This window comes from Pongo abelii, chromosome 16 (genome assembly GCF_028885655.2).
Source record: "Pongo abelii isolate AG06213 chromosome 16, NHGRI_mPonAbe1-v2.0_pri, whole genome shotgun sequence".
NCBI lineage: Eukaryota > Metazoa > Chordata > Mammalia > Primates > Hominidae > Pongo > Pongo abelii.
Window position 1 is genome coordinate 27,915,665 of NC_072001.2, and position 14,548 is coordinate 27,930,212.

General features: G+C 34.9%; 2 non-coding genes and 1 pseudogene across 2 annotated transcripts; all 3 read right to left on the reverse strand.

Annotated features, from left to right (window-relative positions):
* Positions 1-586: 586 nt before the first annotated feature.
* LOC112129303 (small nucleolar RNA SNORD109A) lies at positions 587-649 on the reverse strand. The gene has a single exon (XR_010137489.1). It is a non-coding gene; the product is annotated as a small nucleolar RNA SNORD109A (small nucleolar RNA).
* Positions 650-5,344: 4,695 nt separating this feature from the next.
* On the reverse strand, positions 5,345-5,411 carry LOC112129301 (small nucleolar RNA SNORD109A). The gene has a single exon (XR_002911706.1). It is a non-coding gene; the product is annotated as a small nucleolar RNA SNORD109A (small nucleolar RNA).
* An 8,485-nt stretch (positions 5,412-13,896) lies between these two features.
* On the reverse strand, positions 13,897-13,972 carry LOC112129222 (small nucleolar RNA SNORD115; annotated as a pseudogene).
* Between the last annotated feature and the right edge of the window lie 576 nt (positions 13,973-14,548).

Below are 14,548 nucleotides of genomic sequence, written 5' to 3' on the forward strand. Positions count from 1 at the left end.
TACATGAATTTAATTCTTTAAATGTATTAAGACTTATTTTATGGCCTTCCCATCAATGAAGATTTTTAAAGGAATAGGGTTCTGCTTATTTTTATTACCTGACATGCTGTTACTTGTTATAGCCATTCTATCTGCCAAAAACATGCAGAAAAAAAGCACACAAATCAATTGGAAAAAAATACATAAATATTAACTATAATGAGACCCCACAATTTGGTCCCATTGTAATTGTGTAATGTTCAAGTTTCCTGTATTCTCTTAAAACTTTCCCAACATTATTGACACTAATAATTCACTTTATAAACACTGATCATTTAAAAAATTTATTCTAGATGTTTCTATATTCAATTTTTTACTCAAGTACTGTACACAATCAACAACAAATAGTTCAAAATAAATGAAACACCAGACCCCTCCCTTAATGTAAAACCCTAAAGTGAAGTCTGCTTAAGAAAGCTATTATGATAGTGCCATTTTCTGAGAGAAAAGAAAGGCATGTACATACGGCCTATGTGAGATAATTCAGGAGGTCATCATATTGAACCAATTCTAAAAGTCCTCTCTTTCTATTAAGGAACATTCAGCTAGACTAGTTGAAATCTGAAAACAATCTTTCAGAATCCTGAGATAACTGTACTCATCATGATCTTGGTAAGGCAGCTCCTGACAAATTAGCACTTCTATAACTGGGTTACTTTCCAATAGAGTTGTTATTTGCATTAAGAATTCAGTATACACTTCAGCTTTACATTATTGAAGCTGGCAATATGTCAACCTTATAAACTTCAGCACAGTCACTTCTCCTGAAGGGGATACTGCAGTTTGGGAGATTGCACTGTTGACATATATAAAAATTAGAATGGAGTAAATAATGCTGCATGAATCAATTTTCAATATTTATCACTTTGATTATTGGAGCAAAAAGGGATCAACACTAAAACAACACCTACTATAAACCTGCTTTCAACTTTGTGTCTCTTTACTCTCCTAAGCAATTTTTATCCATATCTGAAAAATAATATTACTGCCAAATGCCCATCTATTGATTGCATTACTACATACAATCCTATATTTTGGCTCCACCAAGGCTTCCCTGCCATGTGTGTTTTTCCATTTTTCTCTTAGATGTGTTTATCCAAACCAAGGGCATCATTAACATAAGCTTACACTTCAATCTCTATCTCATCATACCCACTTTGCTGCAGTTTCTTAATCTGATTGTAATTTTCAGGAAGCAAGTAAATAAATAATGGATTTACCACACATATAGGCTAGCCAAGAAAAATGACATTGGATTTGTTTTCACACAAACTCTATACTTTGAAAGTACTGACATAAGATAATCATAAAATATTGTGTACACAGGGATTTGAGCCTGCTATGTCTTCTGGGAATGCTTGATCTGTGGGCTCATTCCAGAACTGGGGGAGCCATGTTTTCAGCATGATTCTAACCGTAGACAGAGTGCATTGGCAACTTGATGTTCTTGCTTCCCTGTCAAGTTCACACTCAACACACACACACACACACACACACATACACACACACACACAACCTGGGCTCTCATCTAAATAAGCCATACAACGTTTATAGGGTGGTTGGTTCAAAATAAAAGCATGTATTTCAGTACGTATTGGACCTTTCAATGAGATAATAATGTCCATGTTTTATAGGCCTTTCAGTACACTTCTATAAAGCTATATAAACATTATACAAGATAAAATTCTTTGTGTTCTGTATAATTGATTGACTACTTCAACCTGACACCTTCACTTATGCTTTTACATATCTCTTATTTGTTCATTCTCAAGAATACATTGCCAGCACTAAGGACAAAGATATGGCTTTAAAAAATACCAAATATGAATCTGTTCAAATTATCTGGAAGGAAACACACATAATACCAAAATTTTAAAAATTCCTGTTACAATGTTAAAATTGAGAAGAGTATTTTAGAGAATTGTCCTGATAAATTTCTCTAACTTTATAGTGTGGATGGTATCCTGGTCAATTTCTTCATGCTAACAGGACTTTATCAATCTAATCAATTTTGTCCTTTCACTGTCATCTTTGCATTGCCTATCACAAGTTATTAATTTATTAAGTATTAATTCATAACTATATACATAATTTTTTTTTTGAGACGGAGTCTCGCACTGTCTCCCAGGCTGGAGTGCAGTGGCGCAATCTCGGCTCACTGCAAGCTCCGCCTCCCGGGTTCATGCCATTCTCCTGCCTCAGCCTCCTGTGTAGCTGGGACTACAGGCACCCGCCACCACGCCCGGCTAATTTTTTGTATTTTTAGTAGAGATGGGGTTTCACCGTGTTAGCCAGGATGGTCTCGATCTCCTGACCTCGTGATCCACCCACTCGGCCTCCCAAAGTGTTGGGATTACAGGTGTGAGCCACTGCGCCTGGCCTCATAATTATTATAAATAAAACTGAAACCTGTATAGTTTACACAGGCAATGGCTCCTTCAAAACTTCTGAATTTTAGTCTTCAAATTTCTTTTGCAATTAGGAATATTTAAGTGATTGGAAATAAAAGACTATCCTGGTATGACTGTCAGTGATAAATGCTATAGTTATGGCATATGTTTTGTAAAAGGACTGCCAATTTTCACTGTATTAACTATAACCTATTTTAACCTTTTTAATAATGTTAAACATATTTATCACTTAAGAATCTATATTAAATAATAAAATATATTTTATGTTTAAATAATAAAATGTATTTTATGTTGTATAAATATATAAATAAATATATATCTGTTGTATAAATATAGATGTTGTATAAATTATATCTATGGTGTGTGTATATATACAATGTAGATAACTTTACCTTGACATTCTAATACATTACTGAAATAATGGTAGCCTGAATATTTCATGATTTGACTATAACTCATTAAAGAAATCACATGGACCTAATTTTCCAGCATTACTCATTCTAGGAATGCTCTACAGAAACAGAGGGATGAGTGCATACAAACTGGCATATTCTGATTATAAATGTATGGTATCTTGCAGTAGCAAAATGTTGATAACCATTATTCTGAAAACAAGAATTGGCTAAGGAAAATGTGGTGTCCTTCACATTCACTGAGGACACTGGCACATCTATAGTTTTTGACATAGAGACTTCAAGACCTATAGGACCTCAGGAGATTGTACAACATATATTACTACCAAAATGTCAAATCTAAAGCTCATTTGCAATAAAATTAATTGGTTATGATCAATACATCTTATATAGAAAGATAAATGGATTGATAGATACTTGTATTAGCATAGAAAGTTTTTCCCTAATATAGGGCAGATGATTAAACATATTTCCTCTGGAAAGCATGGGGAAAAGGTTAAAAATACATCTGTCATAAATAATTTTATATTCTTCTATATTGTTAAGCTTTCTTAAAATGAAGTGGTTACTCTTGGCAATAATTTATGGCTGGAGCTCTTTGATCTTAAACTAAAAAAGGGAAAATCAGGGAAGCAGGATTAAAAGTTGAAACACATTTTAGCTTTAGTATGTCGAGAACTCAAAAGGTGAAAAGCACTTAAATTTATCAGTTGTGTATTGACTAAGTAATCTCCAAGGAAATCCTTAAGCAAGAAGTTCACTGTTCTGACTTTTGGCTTTATACTTTACCCAACTTCATCAATATTTCCCCAAATTCTAAACTGTACAATACATGTGGGCCTCTATTAAGATCTATGAGAAACTTCTTTGCATGTGGTGTAGAAATAATCACACTAAATCTTAACAACTATATTTGCTTGTATATTCAATTATGTAGCACACAGAATAGAAAAGCATGAAGGTATCACATTAATTCCCTCTCTGCAAAACAAGAGACATGTGCCAGTTCAAGTGATCTGTCAAAGAAAGTATAAAGAATTGAGTACCAAAATACATGAATATGTGGGGACAATACTGCAATCTTTAAGACTTGAGATTGTTCAGCATGTTTTTATAACAAAGAAAAAAGTATAAGAGAATTTAAGAATATGCATAGAAAAAATATAAATGTGTTCAAATAAAAATACTTGAGTAACTACTCATGACATGATTTGCTAAAAAGCCCTGTGCTAAAGAGAGAACCCACTTGATCTATTATGAGGGCATCAATCAATAAGCACCATGTAATACACAATCTACTTGAGACTTTTTTTATGTATTAACCAATATTTTGACTAGTTTGATAAGTGTTTTTTACTTTCTATCGAAGAATGATATACATGTAGAAAAGTGCATACACTAAAATTGTAAAGCTCAATGTATTTGCATGATGCAAACACAGCAAATACTCAACACACAAATCAAGAAATAAAAATTACATGCATTCTAGAAACCAGCCAGGTGTCTTATATCTGTGATTATCTCAGACATGCCATCAAGAGAAGAAAATTTCCTATATAACTTACCTTGTTGCAACAATGAGAAAAAGACTAATTCAAGTCAATATTTAATAATTAAATTAGAAGCAGAAATATAATGTAGTATGACCACAAAGATATTATGAACCATGGAGTCTCTATTCTGAAACCCCAATAATGAAACAGATGAGGAAAATCTGTTAATATTTTGGCACACCTGGATTTCACTACAATACATTCTGCTCCAATATGAAATTGCCAAAAATTCTCTTAAATTCTACATTTTTCCATAAAAGCAGAAGAGAGTTAAAAGAGAAATGATAAGGATTCAATAGTGTAGGTGACATGGTAAGGGTCTCAATGAGGAAAAGCACGTATCATGAAAATGTCCTCCAATAAGCTTCTGAAAAGATGTACAAAATGACCTAAAGACCTAGCAAAGAGCACATGACATATGAATTTCAAAAGATAATGGTTTAGCTACTCACCCCTGTTCTCTGAAGTGGAGGATCAGATTCCAGGCCTTCTATCTCAGCAAAACATGAAAGAAAAAAAAGCAAAAATAATCTTAGAAAATACTCCACAGTAAAAATAACGAAGCACTAAACTTGGTTCCACTGTCATTATTTAATAGAGGCATGCCATATTTCCTTCTTTCAGCACAACACTAATGAGATTTTCAGACATATCACAGTTGCTTGACCCTTAATTCAATCTTCTAAAGTTTTTCATTTGTTATTTAAGAAATATTTCCTATATATAAAAGTATCTATCTACAATTAAAGCAAGTCTTGGGTCACTAAGCATACTAAACTGCATACTGACTCATAAGACAGGATGCTACTGCCCTCTTTGGACAGATAGAAAAGGCATGCTCACAGGGGTACTATGTTGTCACTGAGGGATTCCCAAATAGAGCCAGGCTCTGAGAGTCTTATTTGTCCTACTGGAGGGCCGCACATCTGGACCTCAGATTGACATCTGGAATGAGTCCCTCAGCATCCTCAGACAATTATTCTCATCATCGATCCAAACATGCACCCTCCCAACAAATAAGCATTTCCCCAGCCAGGCTTATTTTGTGCATGGTTATCTAATGCATCATCAGTGAGAACGGTAAATGTACAGTAGACATTTGTTTAGTATCTGAATAATGGAACTCTCATATACATAGCATGAAAAAACATATGACTGAATTGTTCTAATAAAATTAGATTAAAATCTGGCTGGGTGCGGTGGCTCAAGCCTGTAATCCCAGCACTTTGAGAGGCCAAGGCAGGTGGATCACGAAGTCAGGAGTTCAAGACCAGCCTGGCCAAGATGGTGAAACCCTGTCACTACTGAAAATACAAAAATTAGCTGGGCGTGGTGGTAGGCACCTGTAATCCCAGCTACTCGGGAGGCTGAGGCAGGAGAATTGCTTGAACCCAGGATGGGGAGGTCACAGTGAGCCAAAATCACGCCACTGCACTCCAGCCTGGGCAACAGAGTGAGACTATGTCTCAAAAAAAAAAAAAAATCTATTGGGGAACTTTATAAAAACTCTTTAATCAACTAAAAGTTTAAGGAGTAAGTGGGGTAACAGAATAATATATGGTATGATTACAGTACTAATATGTATAGAAATATCTATGTTATGAATGTGCCAGATAAAGATTTAAAAAAACAATATTTAGAACATGTGAATTTCACTACAAGATTATTTTCACCCAACATGAACAGTGAAAAAAGGAAATATGTCAATGATTCGCCACAGTTGTTTACGTCATTTCAAAAAGAGATTTAAACAAAGAGAAGAAACAATAATAAGGAATCCTTGAACAAGGTAGGCACACCCATGGGGAAATATATCTACCAAAAGAATAATCTCCTTTAAGCCTCTGAAATAATGAACTCACAGTCTTTGACGTTCTGACATCGCTGCCCACAGAACACACAAAGAATTTCAAAAGTACCAAAGTGGCTGCTCACCTCTTTTCCCTGAAGTTTCCTTGAAGTTGTTTCAGCTTTTAACCTGCAGCAAAATATCACATAGAAAATAAATCAGATCAGAGAATGCTCCAAATTAATAAAAAATACAGCACAAGATTGGTTCCATTATAATTTCTTATAATACAGGCATCTCAGCCCTCTAGTCCTTGCTACAAACATCAGCATTGCTTGATCTCATCACCTTTGTCATTTCATTTATAAATTTATTTCCTCCTTGAATTCTTTACTCTGAAAATAGCCAATTTCCTCTCTACCAAGCTATCCAAGTGACACAATAGTTGTATCTTGAATGGGAAATGCTAAAGTTGTGGTCTACCAATAAAGATTTTATGAAAATACACTGTGATGTAAAAAATGAAAGACACATGATAGTGGTATTGTGAGATAATTGAGGAGTTCACCAGTCGGGCCTGCTCTGAATGTGTTATTTATCCTGTTGCAATAGAACAGATGGCCATGCATTCAGCCACACCTCAGCATCTCAGATACTTGTGCTTATCCTTGATCCAGACAAGTCTACTACCAATAAGTAAACATTCCTCACACCACACTGATGCTCCTAACAGTGTATCTCCTGCATTCAGCTTATAGCAGAAAACAGCACAGGCGGATGTCTGACTTGACTTTAGTGAAACTGGCTTTCATGACAGCTCCAGAAGCTCCTCAGAACCCTTTGGTCTAAGCAGAATGTGAAGTGATATTGCAGTGGGATGGCTGCCAATGCTGATATATCTACTGAATATGATAGAAATAAAAAGTCAGGAGTTAACTGTGAACTTGGATTATATCATTTAAAAGATTATTAAAGTATGTTAGGATCTATTTGACAGCAGCATACAACATGATACTCCTTCCACCTGACAGGTGTGTATATTCCCTATCCAGGGTAGAAGACTAGCATACAATGTCACTATATTGTGACAAAGTAGAAATAAGACAACTAAACACAGGAGGAGGAAAACCAAAAGCATGTTGCATGAGCAATAGGGGAGTGTTGAAGAACATACCCCAAACTGATAAATCAGAAGTAAAAGATAAACTAGGAAAACATAGAACTAACAGAATTAAGAGAGGTACAAAAGTAAACACTCCAACAAAAACAAAAACTCTCCTAAGTATGAATAAATAAATAGGCAAGCAAAGACTACACCGTGACAAAAGAGCGTAGCAAATATAAAGAAAATACAAACACAATAAATATCAGTCATAGCTACACACACACACACACGTGAGTGGACTCCACACACCTACTAGAAGAAAAATGTTTTCAGCAGGCTCACAAAATAAAACATAATATGTTTTCTATGAGAGATGCATCTAAAACAAACGGATTCTAAAAGACTGAAAATAAAGGGATGGGCGAAAGTATATCAGGCACATGAAAACAAAAAGAGATAGGAGTAATCTTTTTTTCTTTTTCATGCCAATCGCATGCAAGAGTAGTGATTCTTATATCACACAATGTATTCAAGTCCCACCATGTTAACCAAGACAAAGAAGGCCACGTTTTTTATGCTAAAAGATATAATACACATGAAGATTTGACCCTTATGGAGACTTATATACCAAATAACATAATAACCACCTTTATGAATAAAAAACTACATGAGATGTATGAGATGTAAGGAGACAAGACGTAGATGATCCCATAATAGAAAACTATAATACACCATTATCAGAAAAAGACAGATCAAGTGGGCAAAAATAGCAACATAAAAATAAGGTAGATTTTATGGCTACATATTCAACTTGACAGATAATAGAAGATATGTATTGTTCTTAAGTGCCCATGGCATAGTCACAAAAAACTGATTATATATTAGGTTGGAGAGAAAAATTAGTAACTCAAGAAATATTAAAAACTGCACTATCTGATCACAGTGCAAAAAAATAGACTTTACTAACAATAACATAAAGGCTCTTTCACCAAGAAATTTTAAAAATATCCTCTTAACTCCTGAGTAAAAGGAAAAATATAAACAGAAAATACATATGTTTAAATATGTAAATACATATTTTGTATGTAAATATGTTTTTCTATGCAAATATATATTTACATATTATTTTAAAATATACAACATATGAGAATCTGTAATATGCATTTAAAGGCAGTTCTAGAGGAAAATTCATTGCACTAAATGTTTTTGTTATTTTTAAAAGTGAAAAGGTAGATGAACGAAACAATTCAATTTTCATCTTAAAACACTAAAAAAGAGCAAAAATAAAGTACAAGAAAGAAAGGAATAAGGATCAAAGCAGAAATTAATGAAGATAATATTTTAAAAACCATAGCAGTAATTAATAATTGAGAAGCCTGTGGTTTTTAAAAAATATTAACTACATAGGCACTCTACTAGCTAACTTTATCAAAAAAGGGAGAAAACACATATATACAAAATAATGCTTTATGAGCACTTGAACATAATGTGCATTCTGCTATTGTTGGGTGTTGTGTTCTACATATGACAGTGGAGTCAAGTTGGTTAATAGTGTTCTTACATCCACCGTTACTGATTATCTTATCCATGTTCAATCACGTACTAAGAAAGGAGCATTGAAATTTCAAACTATAATTGGGAATGGTCAAATTTTTCATTTCATTTCAAAAGCCTGTGTTGGAAACGTAACCCTCAATGCAACAGTGTTTAATAAAGCAACATTTAAAAGGTGATTAGGCGGCCGGGCGCGGTGGCTCACGCCTGTGATCCCAGCGCTTTGGGAGGCCAAGGCGGGAGGATCGCAAGGTCAGGAGATCGAGACCATCCTGGCTAACATGGTGAAACCCCGTCTCTACTAAAAATAAAAAAAATTAGCCAGGCGCCGTGGTGGGCGCCTATAGTCCCAGCTACTCAGGAGGCTGAGGGAGGAGAATGGCGTGAACCTGGGAGGCGGAACTCGCAGTGAGCCGAGATAGCACCACTACACTCTGGCCTGGGCGAAAGAGTGAGACTCCGTCTCAAAAATAAAAATAAAAAAAAAAAAGGTGATTAGGCTGTGAGAGCTCTGCCCTCATCAATGGATTAATGCTGTTATTTCGGGGTTGGGTTCCTATAAAAGAAGACATTTGTCCCATCCATACCCTCTCTTTGCCCTTCTACCATAGGATGACACAGCGAGAAGGCCCTCGTCATATGCCAGCCCCTTGATCTTTCCAGCCTCCAGAAATGTGAGCCAAGAAATTTCCACTCATTACAAATACCCAGTCTGCAGTATTCTGTTACATCAGAACAAAATGGACTGACACAGAAAACTGGTAACATAAATGCAGTGTCTTTTGTATCTAGATATCCAGTTGTTCTAGCAACATTTGTTGAAAAAACTGTTCTTCCCCATCACAGAGAGGACAATGTCCAGATAACATGCCTTCTTGGGGTGCAGAAAACATAAGGTTCAAAAGCCGGTGCAGGAATCCAGGATGCTAATGCCCCTATTTCAATATGAGGGAAGTCTAGGTCTCACGCTGTATGAATCAAAAGCATTGTTCAAATCTTGACTAAAAGTAATTGTTCAAGTAAACAGCAATATCCATAGTGATCTGGGAACACACCATTCAGTAGAACTCAAGAATGGGCAGGTCAACTTGGTATTTTTCAGGATTTGAGTCTCTGATATGGGTGAAATGAGATAGAACACTTCACCATTGATTTTAAAGATTTTAGAAAGGTTAGAAATCTTTTGTAAACCAGCACAGTGATCAAATACATCATAGAAAAAAAAGCTGGATTTTATTTGGGGCAAAGGGATACTAAACCTGGAGATTTTATCCAGCCTGGGAATCTCTGCCTTTTAATTTACATATTTACTCTATTCACATGTAATTTTATTATTGATATAGTTGAGTTTATTATGTCATTCTTCTTCTTCTCCTCTGTGTCTCATGTGTTTTTGTTCCTCTATTCCTCTTTACTTCTTTCTTTTTCATTAAGTAATTATTTTATAATGTAGCATTTAAACTTCCTTAATAATTTTTTTCACTATATGTTTTGAATTTTTTCAGTGGTTGCTCTAGGGTTTACTGCATATTTCGTAACTCACCCAGATAAGTTTCTAATTTACACTAGCTTAATTTCAGTCTTATACAGAAATGTTACACCTATATAGCTCTATTCCCTTTTTGCCATCTTTGGTGGTATTATTATATATATTACATTTATTGATGCTATAAGCCAGGAAAGACATTATAATAAATATTAATCTACCATCTGTAGTCATTTCCTTAGTCCTGTATTGCTTTGCATCCACCTATCTTCTTTGGCAAATATATTACATTTTTATATGTTATAGACCCCAAAATACATTATATACATATTATTTTATAGAATTTATTTTAAAATCACTTAAGAGAAAAATTACATTTCTACTGTCTTTTATATTTATATAATTACCTTTACAAGCATTTTGCTTCTTTATGTTGATTTGAATAACTACCTAGGCTCACTTGCTTTCAGCTTGAATAACTTCTTTAAGTATTTAGAGAACTCTTTTAAGGGGGTTTTGAGAGCAGTAGATTCTCCAACTTTTTTTTTTTTAATTGAGGAAGTCTTTATTTTGCTTTCATTTTTGAAAGACAGCTTTGCCAGGTACAGAATTCTTAGACGACAGGTTCTTTTTTCTTTGAGCATTTTTAATATGTTATCCCTTTGCTTCTGGCCTCCATTGCTTCTGCTGAAGTCAGCTGTTAATCTTCCTGGGGTTCCCTTTTAAGTAACAAATCATTTTTCTCACACTGCTTTTAAGACTTTCTTCTTGTTTTTGACTTTCAGAAATCTTACTGTGATGTTTCCATTTGTCAATCTTTGCATTTATTCATTGGAATTCATTGAGCTTCCTGGATATGTAGGTTATTGTTTTCCACAAATATGGGAAGTTTTCAGCCATTATTTCTTCGAATATTTTTTTCTGATCCTTTGTATCTCCCCTGCCTGTCTGGTACTCCCATATGTGTATGCTTGTATGCTTAATGATGTTCCACATTCTCTGAGACTCTCTTTGTTTTTCTTTATTCTTTATGCTTTCTGTTCTTTTGAACATAATCTCTATTCTATCTTCACGTTTACTTCTTGTTTCTTCTGCCAGTTCAAATCTACTATTGAGCCCTTCTAATAAATTTTTAAATTTTAGTTATTGTACTTTTCAACTCCAGAATTTTCATTTGGTTCTTTTTAATAATTTCTATCTTTTTATTGGTATTCACTATTTTGTGTGACATTGTCATCATACCTTCCTTTACTTTTTTTTTTTTTTGAGACAGAATCTCACTTTGTCACCCATGCTGGAGTGCAGTGGTGTGATCTCAGCTCACTGCAGCCTCTGCCTCCTGGGTTCAAGTTATTCTTGTGCCTCAGCCTCCTGAGTAGCTGGGATTACAAGCGTGAGCAACCATGCCCAGCTAATTTTTCTATTTTTAGTAGAGACAGGGTCTTGCCACATTGGCCAGGCTGGTCTGGAACTCCAGCCAGTGAATAGTGCTGCTATGAACATTCACGTACATGTATTCATTTGAACATTTGTATTCAATTCTTTTGAGTGTGTACTTTGGAGCAGAATTGTTCGGTTATATGGTAATTTTATCTTTAACTTTTTGAGGAACTGACAAAATATTTTCCACTAAATCAGGAGGAAAGAATTGACAAGTGGTCTTCTAGAAGCTAATAGAAACAGGTGAGAGAAACTATATCCCAAATATATTTCTTTATCTTAAGCTCAAACTAGAATACCCCAGAAAAGATAAGGGCCAGCCAGTCTAGTTTTCATGTCATCTCATGTCCTCAAGACAATATAAGGTCTTATTGTTGAAACAAGCCATGGAACTCCACAATCATATATTCACTTTGTCTGAAAATACCTACCAGAGTGGCATCCTTAAATTCTGGTTGAGAGTTCACAGAAGACCAAACAGATATCTGGGTGTGTCAGCTGTGCTGGTGTCAACAAGCCAAAGAGTACTCTTCCTCAATCATCCTTATCTAAGGGGAGGAGGATAAGACCGTAGATCAAGATGACAGATATTACTTCCTGTATGTATGGCTTATGCATGCTATTTCTTAATGAAGAGATATGATTAGTACTGGAAAAAGTGATCCCTTAGATAGGCTATAGGCCATTTATTCATCAAACAGAATAAAGACTAACTATACAGGTCTCTTGAATTTGGAGAATATCTCAGGTAGTTTAATGCAGAAATAAGACCTTCAATTGATCAGTCTTGTTTACATATTCAAGGAAGCCATATCAATAACAATTGGCATTAACATGTTGCTTGCACTCCATCATATAATGATCATACTGGAGCCAAGTGAAACTCAGATTTTAGAAAACAGACATCATACTACTTATAATTGTATTTAATTTAATGAATGATGGGATATGTATATATCAGAATTAGAACCTGTAGCCATAATGCCATAGTCTTTATGTTGTGAGTCATCATCAATAAACCACAAACATTGTAAAAACATAGCAACCTGACATATATAAATTAGAAGTTAATATGTTAACTTCTATATTTAGACCAAATGAGTATCACATCTTAGAGATGATACCAATAATCACAAAACTTGTCAACATTATATCAATACAATTTTAGTAAAAAATAAAGTTTCCCTCTTGTAGATCCTGTCAAGTATGCTAGTCACTCATTGAGAAGAAGAATGCATAATGATAATCATGTGGCCTGAAGGAATGGCCCTGACTGTCATTCATATAAGTGTCCATAAAGGTCTTATTTACCATTGGCATTATTCACAGCACACACTTTCATCATAATGAAAACGAAGCCAAACGTACTTGGGAAAGAAAAGTCAGGCACCAGATTGCTCATCAATTTATCTAATTTCAAATTTCATGGGCAAACACATATTATTGAAACTCACATTTTTACCCCAATTGCAAGGACCCTTCAGTCATAAAGATTCATCAATGATCAAACATATCCTAGCACTGTTAAAATATTATACTAACATTACAGAAAATTTTGTCTGTATATTTAGACCACGATAACTGTAGTGCATTGAGCAAAATTCCAATGTATCATATTTCTCAACCCTGAAAACAATCAATCGTAGGGAAAAAGTAAGGATTTTCTCATGAGGATTGCATCACATGTGTCAGTCAATCATTGAGAAGAAAACCCTATCATGATATTCACGTTGTCTGAATGAATAAATCTAATTATTATAGAGCTCAGTCTTCACTAGTTCAATTATCTATTTGGAATTTTTCAGTCAGCAAAGGCAGCCTCTCACCTCCACTCAATAGAATAGTGCCAGTAGGACTTACTAAATCATCCAATGAGAGAAAAAGAGTAAGGGTCTTAGTGCCAAATATCCAAGAAAATTAGGAATTGTAGGAAACTTAAATAGCACTTAAAGAATCAGAATTTATAGTTTACTTAGAAGCACATAGATAGAAGTGTGCAAAACAAGTTTCACAGAAAGATTCCATTGCCAGAATCCCAAAATAAAATCCCCAATGGAAGGAAACTAAGAAATCCAAACTTCTTGTCTCACAATTGTTACCTAGGCTTGGCCTCAGTGTAATCCAACTGAGCTTAATTTTTACATCATCATTTCTCTTCAAGGTAACATCTCATCATTGACCCAGGCCATGGCACTCATATGCATATGTACACTTAGATCAAATATGCTTACCAGAGATGGTTTCCTTAAACACTGGTGGTAAAGTGGACTGGATGCCACATTTTCAGTGCCAGGCAGTTGAGTGGTGTCAGTTTCTCCCTGAACAACAGGGTAAAGGGTTTTCTTCCTCCACAGTCTTTTCTGTAAAAGACAAGAGTAGGCTATAGTCAAAGGGTGGGATTACATCTCTTATATGTGCATGACTCCTAATTGCTGTTCCTAATTTCTACAAGACTGAGATGTGTGATACTCCAAATATGACCCGTTGCTTAAGCTGTGGTAGACCATTGATTCCCTGTGTACAGTAAGGGCCAAGCACATAGGTATCATGTCTTTTGACGACCTGGTAAGGGATTATTTCCCTGCAGAAATAAAAGCTTCCTATCGTCTTCATATCAGTAACAACTGGCATCATACATAGTGTATGCATTTCTTTATAATGAATCTAATGACACCTGAGTGAGACTCAGGATAAGGAAATGAGATTTCAGACTACCTGTATTGTATTCAGTTTCAATCAAGGGTAACCTATAGCTGAA